General features: G+C 44.1%; 1 protein-coding gene and 1 long non-coding RNA gene across 7 annotated transcripts in view; both read left to right on the top strand.

Annotated features, from left to right (window-relative positions):
• Nucleotides 1–17,523, top strand: part of LOC135908158 (cholinesterase-like) — an 828,064-nt gene that overhangs the window by 506,350 nt on the left and 304,191 nt on the right. The gene's annotated exons all lie outside the window — the stretch shown is intronic.
• Nucleotides 3,201–6,107, top strand: LOC135908142 (uncharacterized). The gene is made up of 3 exons (XR_010566223.2): nucleotides 3,201–3,574; nucleotides 3,806–3,982; nucleotides 5,969–6,107. It is a non-coding gene; the product is annotated as an uncharacterized lncRNA (long non-coding RNA).

The raw sequence follows: 17,523 nt of genomic DNA, 5'->3' as shown, positions 1-17,523 counted from the left end.
GAGCCGTACGTATTGAAGAATACGCCGGCTTCGTTCAGCTGCCATACCTTAACCACAGTTTCTTCTTCAAAAGCGTGTGGGTCGAGAAAGTTTGCGGGTTGGATATCGCAAGCTAAATAGCGTTGCTAGGTTTTGCAATGCATATATGCGCCTTGTCTATCGGTAAATTTTGACTAAAAAAAGAATATCTGCAAATTCAACGCGCGAAGTTGTGTATGATGCTTCGCTAAACACTTAACATTCCTTTAGTATTTAGCTATGAGAGGCATTGCATTTTACGTGGAAGAAAAATTTGGTAATTGGCGTCAACATGTTATCCGATGTTAGAAAGACACTGCCCAGCGAAGCTGTCATCATGATTCCTATTACTCTGGTGTGTTGTTCTATTCAAATATGGCCATTCATTAGTGCATAAAAAAATAGCTAGGCGCGCATTTCTTATGAAAACGTTTGCTGCTACTTTCATCCCCCTCTGAAACAGGCCTCCAAAAAACGAATTGCTCATGGCTGCTAACACGACGGCGCGTCATGTAGAGTATTTACATAGTTAATTCACAAACACCATAGTAGCAATCACCTGAGAGAAATATTTCGTTGTTAAGATCGAGAGCCACTCAATTGAAATTGATGAAATGTTTCATAGTGGCCCTCAGTAGCCTTTATCGACAATATGGCACACCCCTGATCACGTAACGGTAGCAATCGACTGTCCGTATGGCGAGGCACGCTATGTTCGCGAAACCCATCAGTCACTACAACTTCGAATTAAAACCATAAAGCATTTTTTACAGCGCCAACTGGAATGGCTAAAGTATTCTCGAGAGACTACACCGCAGCTTAGATTGCCTACAAAAGGAAAATTCAAGCACCTTCTGTCTCACCATGTCTCGATACAGCGTTATTTAATTATACAAACGGATAACTATTCGCTTCGTCGGTACATAAAAGAGAACCTTGCAGGCTAAATGAAGTTTGCTCCAATACAATCGCAAACATTCATAAAGAAAGCACCACAAGCCTTGCATATACTTTCACTTGATTTCTGACCCTCCACCGGGGGAATTTCGATATCTTCAATATGTCCCATACTACTAGTCATTGACGCTTCCACTTCTTTCTGGCTGCAGCTATGCGGTCCAGCAGGCATACTTCACTAAAAAAATTGGGCTGAGCAGCCTGTGTCAGTTCGCCAAACAGATTCGTCATGTATATTCCTCAAGCAACAAGCACCAATAAATTTCTCAAGTGAGTTTGATTTGATTTATTAATTTCCATTTACACACACACACGTACACAGGAGTGGTAAATGGAGGTGGATGAGGGAAAAAAGCCGCACAGACGCGGCTTCAGGTAACCTCACCCCGTTAGGTACAATATGGCTGCAAGGAGTAACACGTCAAGCGCCATATAAATTACATTTATGTAGTGGCCATAAAACATTGCAGTTATACAATATATGAAAGGACAGTGAAATATTTCCACAATAAAAATGCAAAACACACTGCGGCATTGAAATAAATAAATGATATACACTTGGTTACATATACAAAAAAAGAGGAACATAACATGCATTATTAATCATTAACAAACGCGCTCTAAAGAGGTGAGTTGAACGTGTAGCACGGAAAAGGGAATATATATTGGTACATTCCTATTTGTACTCTGTAAATAGCTGTAAGCCTTCATTAACTTTACTTCAAATTTCCGCCGCTTGAAAAAATGAACACGTGAAGAACCACATAATGTTGACAAGCAGTTAAAGAAGCAAGTGAGGCGTGTAGAATCTAAGCTGCAGTATTAGTTAAGTCCCCGTGCTATTGCCGAGCGTTTGTGTGAGGAAATGCAAAAATTCGATCTTATACCATGAACTACTCGTCGTGAGCAAACCTGTTTTAGCGGAATAAAATCAACGTAACTGCTGTAGAAGTCATATATAGCCAGCTTTGTGACATACTTGTTGCACCGCGGCAGGTATGGTATCATAACTGGATTCCTATGGGCTATGCTTTTGCGATTGTCTATCCGCGTATGAAAAACCCGCAATGGGCTGGTCTGCGTTGCTTCGGTTGGCACTGTAGCGTTGCCTTCGAGAGCTGCATTGTTGTCTGAGAAATTAGCTCTTTGAATAAATGTTCACAAAGGAAGACGTCGTAAAAATATATTTGAGACAACCACTATAAGTATACAAGCAGAGAAAACGAGGGCGAACAAACGAAAACACCGCAGAAAGCGCCCGGACAACGCCCGAACTGTAGCAGACGACAGGCGCGAGCCCGTGCCCTGACGTCACGCGAGCGGCGCTCGCAGCGCCGCTCGCGTTCGTTCTCGAGGCTAATACACCTGGGTCATGAAGCTGAGTTGCGGTGACGGGCGGCAAAGAGACAGTGAGGGGGGGGGGGGGGGGGACTGTCACTCGCTCACGCATTCATTCGCTCATGTCATTCGATTACATTGACGATCGGCGTCAATGGTTTCTAAATATATTTTTCTTCTGTTTATTTCACTTTAACTTAGCTTTGCTTAGCCACTAGGTGCAAATGGCGCTCCGAGTCCACTTGTATCGCGCATTTCGAATGTAAAAGAGCGGCGCAGTGTTGTTGTGGAGCAGAGACGCGCATCAGATACTATTGGCGGCGAGGAGATACGGAGTCGCCATCTATCGGAAGCGCCTCGCTGGCGTAGTATGAGGGATCACGCGGCGCGCTCCTCATAGGTTTTCCTGTCAGCGCTCACTGAAAACACCGCGCGCGAGCTCTCCCGGACATTTCTGTAAGTACTTTCAAAACCAGAGAAGTTTCTTACTGTCGAAATAATAATCTTAGGCAAACTGAAAGCACACAAACGTTTACAGACGCTATCTCTTTACCGAATACGTACAGTGAACGCCACTGCGTTTGTCGCCGCGATGAAGTCTCCCGAACCGGTTTCTTGCGTGAAAGGTAGGCAAACGCTGAGAGCAAAGTATGTGAAATATGTTCTTATAGTGTTTGTATAACTAAATGGAGCGTAATAGAACGAAGCCTCAATGTAGCGATCGCGCAGATTCGCAGCGACCGACTGCGCGTCTGCATGCTTGTCCGCGCACTGTTTCGCTTTCTCCGCGCGCGCGTTCTCGCACCGTGCCATGAGCTTTTTAAGGCCCAACCACACGCTGTGAATCGTGCGCGCCTGGCTGCGCGTCACGCGTCTGCGAGGCCGTACGCGCCTGTCCTACGCGTCTAGAGAGGGCAGACGCGCAGGAAACGCGCGCGTCAAGGAGGTCTTGATCTTGGGCGTCATTTTGAGCGTACGCGACGGAAGTGGCAGCTTGTGCACGGACGTCACGTGGGCCGCATGTACACTTCCGGTGGTTCGGAAAGGTTGTTGAAGTTTCAGAATCGTGCGGAGACGCCGGGAGTCGCCGCTGGTTTCGTGTCGATAGATCACAAAGGCTATGGAGGCGATCAACAACGAAGCGCTGATCGCCTGCGTTGAGGCTCGACCTGCGCTTTGGTATCAGGCGAAACACAAGCGCCACTAGAACAAGCACTTGACGAGGTGGTCGTGGATCGTCATGCCCAACGCTGCCGAACAGGTGAGTGCTCGGAATTTTATACGGGCGTCATAGCGGAGCAGTTTCAATCGCGATCGAGCCCGATCGCGGTCGGATTTGATGATCACGATTGCCTGTACCGCGCGATCTGCGTAGAACCGATCGTGATCGAGAAATTTGATCGCGCTCGAAGCCTATCTGTGTGGCACTGGTATAAGCTGCCTCTCTCATCAGCAGACTCGCAGATGTCGAAAACGCATTTCATCGGTGCAGATGACGTTATCACAGCGCTGCAGAAGTGATGGAAGTCCCTGGGGAATAAATTTCGGCGCCTGGGAAGACGTTTCAGAAAGAAAAGAGCCGCGCCGTGCCAGTCGACGTTCACGACGACGTCATCTGGCTGTTTTTCGACCAGATGATATTTCTGCGCTACACAATGGAGTGTAGACCGTAAGTGATCTTGAAGTTTCCATCTAGGACGGCGTGTTAAAAATGAAACACGGGATTTTAGTGCTTTCCCTTTACCACGCTAACCGGCGATGCCGTATGTTTATATTATAGCTGGCAATGCACCGTACTTATGCGAATTGACTCAAAATTGTGCTTACGCAAGCAAGTCGACGCACAGTACGCATTATATCCAGCTTTGTCTAATTGGCGATAAAATATTTGTGCTGCATCGCCGCTCCGATTATCGCATATTTCGTTAAATGTGATCCGGTAAGAGGACATACAAGCAGTACAAGAATAGCTTTGTATATTTATTTATTTAGGTACCCACAAAGCCAGTTTGGCTTTGCAGTGGGGAGCAGAGAAAGCAGAAATACAGGTACAAAATAACAAGTAAAATAGCACTTAAAAACCTAACAATAAAGCATAAGACAGAAGTACAGAGAATATCACGTACAAATTAGCAGGATGTCTAAAAAGAAAAGGGCTTGCATGATGCACACACTAAAACAATGCACAAAACATGCAAGTAGTTTTTTTTTTATTCTGTGCACTGATCCTAGAAGGCAGTGTGCAAGTCAATGGCCAGTATTTAACTAAGTATTGAATGTTGCTATATTCACGTGTACCTTGGGCACTTCAATGCACAGTATTAATTTTGCATTTTGTTGCTTGCCAGCAGTGTGCAAATCGATGCTTTATCACAGATCCTCAAATATTACCTAGCTTGCTTAGGGATTCTTTCAGTGTCCTCATGCTGTAGGAATAAATGCGCCATAGTACTGACGACATTGTCAGCTGTGTAATTGATAATTCTTTTTGTGTCTGCTCAGCAGTGTCCTTACCTAATTGTCAGCCTGCGGTTATTCTGCAGATCCCAGGTGCTGTGGTTACTGGTTTAAGCGAAGCTTTCCCGATGTTTTTGGAGAACGCTTTTCCTGCTTAGCAAAATTTCCAAGGAAGGACTAGATGATCCAGTTTAACATATTCACACTGTGCAAAAAATGATTATTGAAATTTTACATGCCAAAACCACGATCTAGTTACATTATTTTAATTGGTATTTGCATTACGTCCAGTACTGGTCACTCGTGCAACACAGTAGCCAGTAGTCAGCTGGGATGACAATGGTTCCACGACTACATTAATATCAGTATGAGGCGAGCTATTTGGCAAGACAGTAGGAGCAGCGGTAGGAAAGTCCAGAGAAGAGGCAAAAAAAGCTTGGCTGTAAGAAACCTTCTGGAAGGGTTTGCTCGCTAAGGTCAACTTTGATGGGCCAAAGCACCCTGTACAAGGCAGATGGCAAGAAGACAAACATTATTAGACGTAACTTCCTAAATACAAACAACAAATGCACTGACTACTACGTACACAACTTCACACTGTGTTTAGACGTACATTCAGTTAAGAAAAACAGTTTAGAATGAGATGAAGTTTACAAGCAAGTGAAAGGAAAGCAAAGTTACAAGCCAAGAATGTTTCAAGTAGAAAAAACTAGAACAGGAGAGAGCCTTATGGTAAAGCAAGACCTAACGGTACTACTACTCTATGTTTAGAAAGTGCAAGCATAGGTCTTTCAACATGAAATTTATTAAATGGTTTTACTGAGTAAATGTAGTGGAATGCTTCCTGCTAATTATTTCAAAACTGAAACATTCCAAATATCATGCACTGTTTTGAGTAGAAGTAATCACTAGGCTTTAGGCATGCAGATCTCGTAATAACTGCTTAAATGCATCACAAGCAAAAACAGAAAAAGATACAAAAGCTACACTGACGCGCATGCAGAAACTGTTCATTCTGGTTGTGTAGGCAAGCCACTTTAGTCCCTACAAAACTGATTCAGAGCTTCAGTGTACTCTAATAAAATCACACACTAAAACAAATGTCGACGGATTTGAGCCTTCATATATTTTTGCATCCAGACTGGCACATTATTTACACATTGACAGTATGTGCAAACCTTATTACGCTCACATGCAGGATGTCCGCCAACCTTCCACCAGTGCCCCCATCGAGTGACGAGGGAAGTGCTGCAGACATCTTAACAAAAAATGTGCCAGTTTTCCGACCTGGCAACACTTGAAGTGCCATCACCGTCAAGTGAATAGTCACAAGCGCCAGCATCGACTCTGGGTTTGGCGTCGCATGGGTCTGTGGAGTCTCAGGACATTTTGGAATCTCTTGAATCACCGATGTTTCAAGAAGTACTGTTTCTTGAGGATTCTGAGGCACACCACAGCAGTCCGCAGTCAAAAGCATCGCTGGCTTCAGCAGGCAGTCGTAGGCTGGATACGTTAGGAAGCATTGCTTCTGAAGCAAAGTCAAGGGGGAGGAAAAGGAAAAAGAAAGATTAGAGTCAGTTAATATTGGAGGAATTAGGCAATGTTTCAAGTGCAATCAAAATATGCAAACCACAGGACGACCTCGAACTTTTGCCGTCTCTCTTCTCAAACACATTAGAGAGGCCAGTGAGGATACGCATCTTGACTTGAAAATTAAATTGATGCAAGTAGGAGAGTAATTCAAAGACTAATGTTTTTTAATGTATACTTTTTGTGTAATAAAGCCAAGAGACAATGAAACAAAAAGAAATCATTGATGAATGTAATTACTTTATATCGAAATGGAAAAATAAGGAGGAAAATGAAAGTATATGAAAAGGTAGCTTCCCACTAATGGGAGACGAACCCACAACCTTTGAATTATGCTTGCATTGCTTTACCAGTAGAGCTGCAGCAATGGCTATTCCTCTGCAAACTTTCTTGGGCCTGTATGTGCATGTACTAGATCTCAACCTGGTAGAGTTAGCCAGTGCTACTCGTGCAAGAACACTCCAAGAGCCTAATCTAGTACACATAATTGTGTACTACGGGTGCTGTCTAGTACACATAATTGTGTACGGGTGCTGCTGCTGCTTTTCCTGGACAATCTACCGAGTCTACCCCGCTGTCTGGATGGGCCCATGGTGAACGTTTGGCTGAACGATACCAGCGCCTTCATAACGGAACCGTCTGCGGATTGCTGCCCGCCTTTGGGTTGCCTGCATCACATTGCCTCGCCAACGCTGGAAGCCACTACCATGTTCGTCGGGCAACAAGGGGCCACGTCACTTATCTGGCCGCTTGAAAAAGGAGGGATTCCTGCGGATACCGTATGCCACGACACTGCTGCTATGCATCCCTACTCACGCAGAACACTTGTACAGGTTAGTTATTTGGAAACTAAGTGTTACCGGCACAATAATGTTCGTCTCTTTGCGGTGTCGTGGCCCCCTTGTTTAATTGATTATGTGAAGTATGTGCGCGCGGCTGTGTTGTACTTTTGGCGCCTTTTGGTTCTCGCGGGTGACGTGGAGGTAAACCCGGGCCCTATGACAAAAGCGCAAGAAGATAAGCTTGATGCCGTGGCAGCAACAGTTCAGCGTCTTGAAGCGAACAACTTAAGCCTTTCTGAGTCTATAAATAAGGTTCTGCACATCCACGTCACCCTTGAGAACGACCTTAAACTGTTAACCAAAAGGGTTACGGAATTGGAGTCCAAACTTGAAACACTACCTTCTAATCAGCCTGTTTCTAATGAAAATACTGACATCTCTAAAATTCAGGACAAGGTGGACGACTTGGAAAATCGCTCAAGGCGGTCAAACGTGTTGTTTTTTGGCATTAATGACAGCGATGCAGCTGAGCCTTGGGAAAACTCAGAGCGGCATGTGAGGGAATTTTGCTCTCAAAAGCTTGGCATTGCTGTTACCTCCGTTGCCAGAGCTCACCGCTTAGGACGTTTTTCGACAGACAAGAAGCGACCCATCATTGCTAAATTTTATAATGAAAAAGAAGTCGAATCTGTCCTTAGTCTTGGCTACAAACTAAAGAACACCAATTTAAGTATATCACGCGATTACTCTGAGGCAGTTCGGCTGAAACGCCGTGGACTGTGGCAGTTTTCTAAAACGATAAGGAGGGAGGGGGACTGCATTCGTCTGTCGTTCAATAAACTTCGTGTGAACAATGATGTTTATCTCTGGGATACCACTGGCAATCGGGCTGTGCGTGTGTCCGAGTCTTCTACCGAATGACACAATCAAAGTCACTATGATGCTTCCGATCGTGCACCACCATTATTGTCGGGACCGAAGTGTTTAGATAAGATGTGTTTCCTATACACTAACATCAGAAGCGTTACGGCGAAAAGTGTTGCCCTCTCCTCCCTTATCGACTCCACTGGAGCCTCGATATTAGCACTGACTGAAACGTGGCTTAACGATTATATTGCCGACGATAACATCCTTTCATGCGAATCAAGTTTTAATTTTTTTTGATGTGACAGAAAGGACAGGAGAGGAGGTGGCGTCCTTATTGCGGCGAAGCAAGAACTCATTATCGTACCAGTTGTTGTTTCCTCTTTTCCGGAATGTATATTCATCTCGATAAAGTGCATTACTACAAATATTATTGCTGGTGTGTTGTACCGTCCTCCAGACCTGAACGATGGGTTTGCTGACGAATTTTGTCGCCTACTGACTGATGTGTGTACGCGTTTTCCAAATTCCGTCCTAATTATCTTTGGTGATTTTAATTTCCCCAGTATCAATTGGGACATTCTATCTGTCTCACCAAGTGATAAGGATGCGCACGCTTTTCTGCAGTCTTGTCTAGATTTTCACCTAACTCAGCTCATTACAAAGCCCACGCGATCCACAGGTACCACTGCCAACATTCTCGACCTGATCCTAACCAATAATCCCGATGCCTTTTCTAAAATATTTCACCTTAGTCGTCTTTCTGACCATGACATCATTACCGGGTGCATAAATCACCGTATGCTTGACAGGAAAACTACCTCAAAGCTGATCAGGTGTTATAACAGGGCTAATTTTGACCAGATGAATCTCGAATTAACCACTTTTTCTGGGCGGTTCTTAGCCGAATGTACTTTCCGTTCCATTGAACAGAACTGGTCGCTGTTCAAAACAACCCTACTTAACCTCATTACAAGATTCATACCGGTTATCTCAATTAGGTGCAGTAAAAGAGCGCCTTGGTTCAACGAACGGCTGCGAAGAGCCAATAAAAAGAAAAAGCGTTTGTATAGGCAGGCAGTTGCTAACAACCTATTAACTACGTGGGAAACCTACAGGAAAAGCGACAAGGATTACCAAATAATGCTGAAAGCCACCCGGCGCCAGTTTTTCAGTGACGTCTTACCCACTATGCTATCTAATAATCCCCAAACATTTTGGAGCGTAATTAACCCACATTCACGCCCCATTTCATCCTTAACAAATTGCAATGGTGATCAGCTGGATGATGCCCATTCTGCTCAACTTTTTAACAACGCTTTTTCGTCTGTTTTCACTCATGAAGTCATTACCCCTTCTTTAGCACTCAGTTCACTTCACGATTATTCCATGCCCTCTATAGTTATAAGTGATGGTGGTATTCTTTCTTTATTAAATAACCTTAAAGATACTACAAGCACCGACCCGCTTGGCTTTAACTACAAAATTCTTCGAAATATATCTCAGAGTATTTTTCAAGTCCTTTCTGCACTTTTTTCTCAGTCTTTATCATCTGGCTGCATCCCTCATGACTGGCGAGTAGCTAAAGTAATCCCAATTTTCAAATCTGGCAGCCGCTCTGATCCCCTAAACTTTAGACCCATTTCACTGACTTGCACCTTCTCAAAGCTCCTTGAACATGTCATACACACCCATATCATTAATTATCTTGAAGATCACAACATCATATATAAATATCAGCACGGTTTTCGCAAGGGATTTTCTTGCGACACTCAGCTTGCTGGATTTACTAACGACTTATTTACTTTAGTAGACGCCGGGTTTCAAGTCGACGCTTTGTTTCTCGATTTTTCTAAGGCATTTGATCGGGTCCCCCACCATAGACTACTACTCAAGTTATCGCATCTCAATGTTCACCCTCAGGTTTTAGCATGGATTAAAGACTTCCTCTCATCTCGCGTTCAGTTCACAGCTGTTAATGGTTCTAACTCTTCGATGGCTCAAGTCACATCCGGTGTACCCCAGGGGAGCGTGCTTGGTCCCCTGCTCTTTCTAATATTTATTAATGACCTACCCAATTGTGTATCTTCCCAAATCAGACTGTTCGCGGACGACTGTCTTGTGTACCGAGCCATTAAATGTGAAACTGTCCACCAATTTTTACAAACTGACCTCGATTCAATTAACACTTGGTGTTCATCGTGGCTAATGATGCTAAACCACTCTAAGACAAAGCTGGTCTCCTTTACAAGAAACTCTTCCCGCATCCCAACTGCATACACTATTAATCACGTAACAGTTGAGACAGCTTCTACTTACAAATATTTAGTGGTTCACCTTCAGTCCGACTTAACCTGGAACTATCACATCGATCTGATTTTAGCAGCTGCTAACCGTTCTCTTGGCCTCTTAAAACGTAACCTTCGACACGCTCCAGCGCCTGTGCGTAAACTTGCTTATATCACCCTAATCCGTCCGAAAATCGAGTACGCTTCAGCCATATGGGACCCGGATCAAACCTACCTCATAGATAACATCGAATCCCTGCAGAACCGTGCTGCTCGTTTCAATTTTTCAGATTACTCACGTTTCACTAGCGTCACATTGTTAAAGGCTCGTGCTGGTCTTGATAACCTTTCCCATCGTCGCAAACTTGCTCGCTTAACACTTTTTCACAAAATTTACCATCATCCGTTGCTTCATGACGATTTCTTTCAATCACCATCGGCGGTCTTTCCACGCCGTGACCATCCTTTCAAGATCAAACGCATCATTTGCCGCACTTCATCTTTTGCGAAATCATTCATACCCAAAACAATTATTGAGTGGAACCAGCTGCCTGATTCAATCGCAACTGAAATGAATTCGTCCAAGTTTCATGAACTTCTAAAAAATGAATGTGATGAGTAGCTTTTTTTTTCTAGTTTTGTTCCATTACCGCAATGTGTTTGATTTTTAATATATATACATTTTTTGTGTTTTGTTTACTACGATGCGTTTTTTTTTCATTATGTCTCATTGAGTGTTGTTGTTCTGTTTTTTTTTTATTCTTTGCCTATTCCTTGAATACGCTTCTCTGGGTTGCTTGTAGAATTTTTGTCACCCCCTATGTAATACCCTCGTTGTGAGGGCCTTTAGGGGTTTCTTGAAATAATAATAATAATAATAATAATAATAATAATAATAATAATAATAATAATAATAATAATAATAATAATAATAATAATAAACATTCTATGAAATTGATTGTGGAATAGCCTCCAGCTCAATTGCTTTTGGTTTTAGCTCCCACCAGTGCCAAGTTATATTTTGTCCACTTTCATGTCCCTTCTCCTTGTGATGTTGACATTACAAAAAAAATGACAGTTATTTTTCTTTATGCTTTATATACGTTTCCTTGTCTGTTGTTGTCATGTCAAAGCCCCTCAGCTCTTCTTTTTTGTTCATTTTACATTGTGTTGTATCCATATTATTGTGCGGTATTCAAGAATTTCATAAAGTTGATATCTGTGGGCCTGGTTGGCTGGCCAATGCTGCTGTAGAGATGTGTGAACATGTTTTAGCAACACACCTACGCTAAAGAAGCACCGACTTGCAACTAAAGGTTTGTTGTTGCAAGACAGATGTTTATCGCTTTCATCAGTGTTTACTCATTCAGCCTGTCTTGCAGCAATGAACCTTTTTGTGTTCACCACCTGTGCATGAAGAGTTTGTGCATGCATGTAGAGATGCCTGTACATGCCTGTAAATAAAAAGAAATGTAATGAACCTTCAACCAGACCCCATTGAAAATTTCGGTTATATGCTGCAAGTTGTAAAGCTTGTCGGGGCGTTCTAGCAGCGCAAGCATTTTTCACATTGTTTTATTATTATTAGAAGAGGTAGCAGAAAGGGAAGTCTTGCCACTACATAGCCAGGAGGTGAGCTTCACTGTCAACATAGACAACCTCTACCTCTTCCACAACTATCATCCACAAGCAACATCCCTTGAATTTTTTTTCTTTGTGTTCCGTGGCTCAGTTCCAGAGTTGGTTTTGCATGTTCTGCATTGGATGTTTGGCCAGTCTTTGTACGTAATCAGTGACATTGAAGGCAGTGTGTAAATTAGACACTCATACGTATGACCCTGCTTCTCTGGCAGGAAGCAGGGCTACCTGACGGGAGCCGTGAACAGCATGTGAGCTTTAAAAAATTTCTTAAGCTGAAAAATATTTAAGAAATTTCTGCAGCTGTCGTGCTGTTCTGCAGTTGTTTAATACTTTGCAGGCACGAGCACCACTATATGACTTACACACCACTGCAGAGTCTAGCCACCGTCATTTATGTCTTACCGGGATGCCAAGTAGCTTGAATGGAAGTTGAACAAAAATTAGTACGCATGTCTCAATTGTTTGAATACTAATTATGATGACATGATTTTTCTTGACAATGATCTCCATGGCTGTGGGGGCCCTTTTCGCGTGACATATGATCAAAATTCATTTGTGTACGTTAGCTACCACTTTGTTTTTAATACTACATGTGCAAGCATACCTCAGTGCATGTTTTACAGGTTGCGCAAGGTCAAAAGCACTGAGGTAGCTTTTGTGTGATGCCAGTCGATGGCAGTTTTTTTTAGAGTTAGCCGTAACTGTTACACTGGTGATGCAGTAAGTGGAAACTTTCAGTCTCTGTAAATCATGCAATCATTTTTTTCTTGTATTTCTTTTCACGCGCATCATCAGTACCATCATTACTATTTCTTGTTTTGTATCAGCATTTCGTGTCCCATTTTTTAAATTTGTTTGTGAGTTAATGAATAGTTGTGTATAATTCTGTATTCTGTGGAAAGAGAGAAATAAAGATGATTATTATTATATTATTGTTATTATTATGTATTAGTATTTTTTATGCACGCTCATTGTCAATCGTTTCCTTCTTTCTTTTGTTTTGCTTCAATGTTTTGTGACTCCTTCCTGATTTGGCTTCCAAAAGGCGGCGGGCAGTAATATGTAAATAAAATAAAATAAATGATACATTAAATGACAAAGAAACGGTGTTCTGTATTACTCTAGGGGCACCTGTCCTTTACCAACCTCAATGCTACAGCAAGTCGTTCTCCAGGCTTCAGGGGTTTCTCGAATGTGGTGCTGCCATGTGAGGTCCTCTGTTAAAAAGCTCAATAGCTTGTCCAAGAGCTGCGGCGCCTTGCGAAAGAACTTGTAGAAAAGGCCGTGGTCATCCTGACGTATCCGTTGCATCTGTAAAAAATGGTGCATTATTGCCTGGCAGCAAGACCATGCCCTGTCCACATACACGCGCAGGTATCAGGAGCTGTACACTTTTCACTGACACACACGTATAGCCACTAGCCATCATTAATTTTACCCCCTGCTTTGTTTATGTGCTTGAATACAAACAGTGGTTCGGCAAAACAGGAGAGCCAGTCAACGGTATATTAAAATCGTGCGCCCACTGCCAAGAAACTTGCGAAATTAGTCGCACAGAATTTTAACCTGCCCCCCAGGTCACAATTTAATTGCATTACACTTCACATTCTACAGTCACACTTCTGAGAGACAGAAAATATAGGAAATCGTATCTCGTCCACAAGCTTCATATAAGACAACCAACACGTGTAAAAAGCTGTTTTTGAATCTATGTGCTATACTAATGGCACAAATATAACTAGCAGTCCTTAGCTTTTTGTAGGGGTGTGCTAATACCGAATAGTATATTTAGAATCGAATCAAATGAAGAAAAATTATCTGGATATCAAATAAAATATCGAATAGCAGAAAATGTGTTACAAAACTTAATCTTTACAAATTTTGTGCAAGAAAAGAGGGTGCTGCACAAGCTCTGTGTAAACAGTATAGTCTACTGTTAACAATGAAGGGAGCTCCAAATTAGTATTACAGATTGTCTGTTAAATAGAATCAAGCGCTTTTTCCCCTCTGACGCTGAACATTTAATGACCGTATGTCGCAAGGCATACATGGGTTAGACAGGCGGCGGTTGAAACGTCGTGAGGTGTCGTCACCACGCATCCAATATACTATCTGTATGCTTCCGGCGGCTAATCAGCCCGATCTTCGCCTGTGCTTTCGAGCTTTCCGAACTACACCATGCTCTTGTCGTTCCCCCTCTTCGCGTACGTCACGTTATCGTTTCGATCGGTGCTGTCAACCTGGACGAACCTTGCACCGACGACGTGATGCTGTTCTGCGAATTGGGCGTTCGCGCGCTGCGAGTACGATCCCCCATTACTACTTTAACCCTTTCACTTATGCGCGCATTTAAAAACGCTGATAAGTAATTGCTGCCCTAACGAAGATAAGTCCCCATGTCCAAAAACTGGCTCCTAGTTCTACCACTGTGGATCGTCGAAAGGAAAGAAGTTACTCACAGCCGTAAAGTCCATCTTCTTTACGCAGTTGAAAGACTGGCCGGACCCACCAACGTCGCCGCCGAGGCCACAGACGCTTTCTGCGCTCCCGCCGTCTTTGCAAGAGCAGCAGCAGCAAAAGCTTCTTTCTCATGTGGTACATTGCGGGGAGAGAACGCTGATGCCGGCGAAGCAAGCGGCTAAGCAAGAGCTCGGCAGCAACGTCGTGCGTGGTCGCGCGCAGATGTGAGCTGCAGTTGTGAGCAAGCAGACGCTATCGCGCGTAATGTTGATAATTGATGTAACTTTTCTTGCCATAAGGATGTATAGATACAAACAGCGTGTATTTCTCAACTTAAAAACAATGTACTAGCTCTAACATTGATAAATTAAATAAGAATGGCTAGCCATAATGAAATTAAAGATAAACTTTTCTCAAAGCCAAAGACGACCGTTTCCGCCATCGCTGGGCCGCTGGTCTGTCAGCCCTGTGCTACGCGCAGCGAAGCGCGCACGTATGCGCGTATCGTGTGGCTGGACGCCCTTCCCTTCGTCACCCGCGTACGCGCACGCAGACGCGTACGCTTACGTGTACGCGTAGCGAGACGCGTATCCCGAGCTGCGTGTGGTTGGACCTTTAGGCCGCAGAATATGAGCATTTGACAGTATACAAGCAACTGTTGTTGCGTGGGCAGTATCAGAGCTGTTCATAAATAATTTCATTGTAGAGATTTCGACGCCTACGGGGACTGTGATGTGCCGTCGCGACAAATCAATCTTTTTATGCGAAGCATATTACGAGAGCTCAATCCAGCTCCTCAGGCGCGGCGGTGTCGCCTTGAAACCACGTGACACCGTGACGTCACGACAGAGGAGAAGTGGCTTTGGCTCAACTCTTGCAAGATGGGCTGGGTGGGAATCGAACCAGGGTCTCCGGAGTGTGAGACGGAGACGCTACCACTAAGCCACGAGTACGATGCTTCAAAGCGGTACAAAAGCGCCTCTAGTGAATGCGGTGTTGCCTTAGAAACGAGCTGTTTCTAAGGCTCAGGCGTGCGTCGCTTGCTCAGGCGCCCGTTTCGTTGCCGCGCCGAACGCTGCGTTGCTCGACGCTCACCGCGTCCAATGCGGTGCGTCAAAGGCGAAGCAGAGTAACGCATGAGTAACGCATGAGCCGAACCAAATATAGCCAAGCAACAGCAGTTCACCAAGCTAAACAGTGGTTCAACAACTAAAATAAAGGCTAGTATGCTTCGCATCCTGGGCTTAACCTTACCTAAGCCACAGCCATTTTTTTTTCTTCTAAATTATCTCGCCTCTCAATATTATTTCTCGAGTGGCGTCGCACTGTATGTTTATCGGTGTTCTCAGCGTGCAATTTTCCGCTGCCTCTTTTTTGTAATCCAGTGCATTAATTCATAACACAAACATGACCATATGCCGTGCTCTTCTTTAAATGTGCTTCTTACCGCTGCCTTTCCACTCCACTGAACTTGCCAGTATCTATAGCATCGACAAGTTCATAGACCAAACCGCCAAGACATTAGTCGGGCATCGAACTCGCACGACCGTCTCAGTGCGCGTTTTCAGAACATCGCAGACCGGGCGCCGTAGCAGAAATCTTCCTAGCGTCTGTGCTTGCTGCATACCCGAGTTGTAGCCAATGACTGTTTGCTGGGTTTATGTTTCGCGAGCCAAGCTTGACGCAGCTTCTTGTCATGCGGCTACGTGTGAATAAGGCTGACACCGGCCTCCGTTACGTGCGTCTGGCCCTGCGGCACCGAGCAGTAGCCTACCATGTTGCGCGCCTTCAAAGGCAGCCACTACCTTGATCACAAATAATAACGTACATCGCAAAGCACAAGGACAGCGATAGACGACATACACAGCGCTGTGTATGTCGTCTATCCCTGTCCTTGTGCTTTGCGCTGTACTTTATTATTTTTCATCATGAATTACCAACTAGCCTAAGCAACCACCCTAGTTCAGCCACTACCTATTGTAGTGCTTTCAAGCATTGTGAAGTAGACACACAAAGCGGGAAAATCTCGTCAATAAATGAGGACCGCAGCGTACGAGGCAATTTAAACTCGTTTTGAGCTCGCTTCGGCGGGACCGAAGCAGCCGATGCGGCCGCTATGTCCACGTGATCCCTCCTAGCACGTCACGCTGATGGTGGCGCCAGCTTTTCCAGTGGTGGAGCTCGAGGCCAATACTTCGTTTCAGACATCAGATGGTACGCTGTGGAAGTTACGCACGTAGCTCGGTGACGACAAATGTATCACTCCGTGCGGTCAGCCCATGCTTCACTGCACGCCAACGGCGTTTGCTCGCGCGAGCGTGCACGTGATGGTGCCGCGACGGGCTGTCAAAAAAAAGCCGAAAAGAAACGCAACGAACAATAGATTGTCTGTTTGTCACTGTTTGTCAAACAATAGATTATTATTTGTCAAACAATAGATTATCTGTTTGTCAAACAACAGTTTGTCTGTTTCTCACTATAAAAAATTTTAATTCAGTACTAAGCCTGTATAAAGACTGTTTCGTACAATTCCTGTCATGTTCATCAAACTATTTCTAAGTACAAACGCGGCCACTGCAAGAAGTCTCTCTAGCGTCCACAGCGTCGCACCTGATGTCCGAAACAATAGTATAATGTCCATAATTTCTGGTTATGTAGCTGATCAACTCTGCTCTTGGCCACTGGATCTTATGGTTGCGATAAGGGCCGATGGCGCTAACAATATTCCTCAATTCATTGTAGATTCCGACTGCCTATTTTTATTCACGTGATAATAGCGGTAGACCTCAACGCTCGCCGGCTACCACGCTGTCTTGATGAAAAAAAGGTGGCACGCGCAAACCGTAAACCGCATAGAGGGCACGCGCAAACCGCATGAATTCATACCCTCGAGTGAGCAGAGCTCCTGAGGAGCAAAAACGATGATGAACGATCGTCTGCTAGACGCATGAAAGATTATTTCCAACTTTTTCTTGCGCCCAACAGATTTCGTTTCTCAATTTTTTATGGATAGAGCAGCTGAACAGTCAGTCCGACTTAGGATCCATTCGGCGAACGGGGAGAAGAGGAGCGGACTTTTCTATCACACACGTTTTCATCATCATCAGCCTGGTTACGCCCACTGCAGG

This window comes from Dermacentor albipictus, chromosome 1, assembly GCF_038994185.2.
Source record: "Dermacentor albipictus isolate Rhodes 1998 colony chromosome 1, USDA_Dalb.pri_finalv2, whole genome shotgun sequence".
Classification (NCBI taxonomy): Eukaryota; Metazoa; Arthropoda; class Arachnida; order Ixodida; family Ixodidae; genus Dermacentor; species Dermacentor albipictus.
Note: the sequence above shows the minus strand (reverse complement) of the source record. Positions and strands in the feature narration are given on the sequence as shown.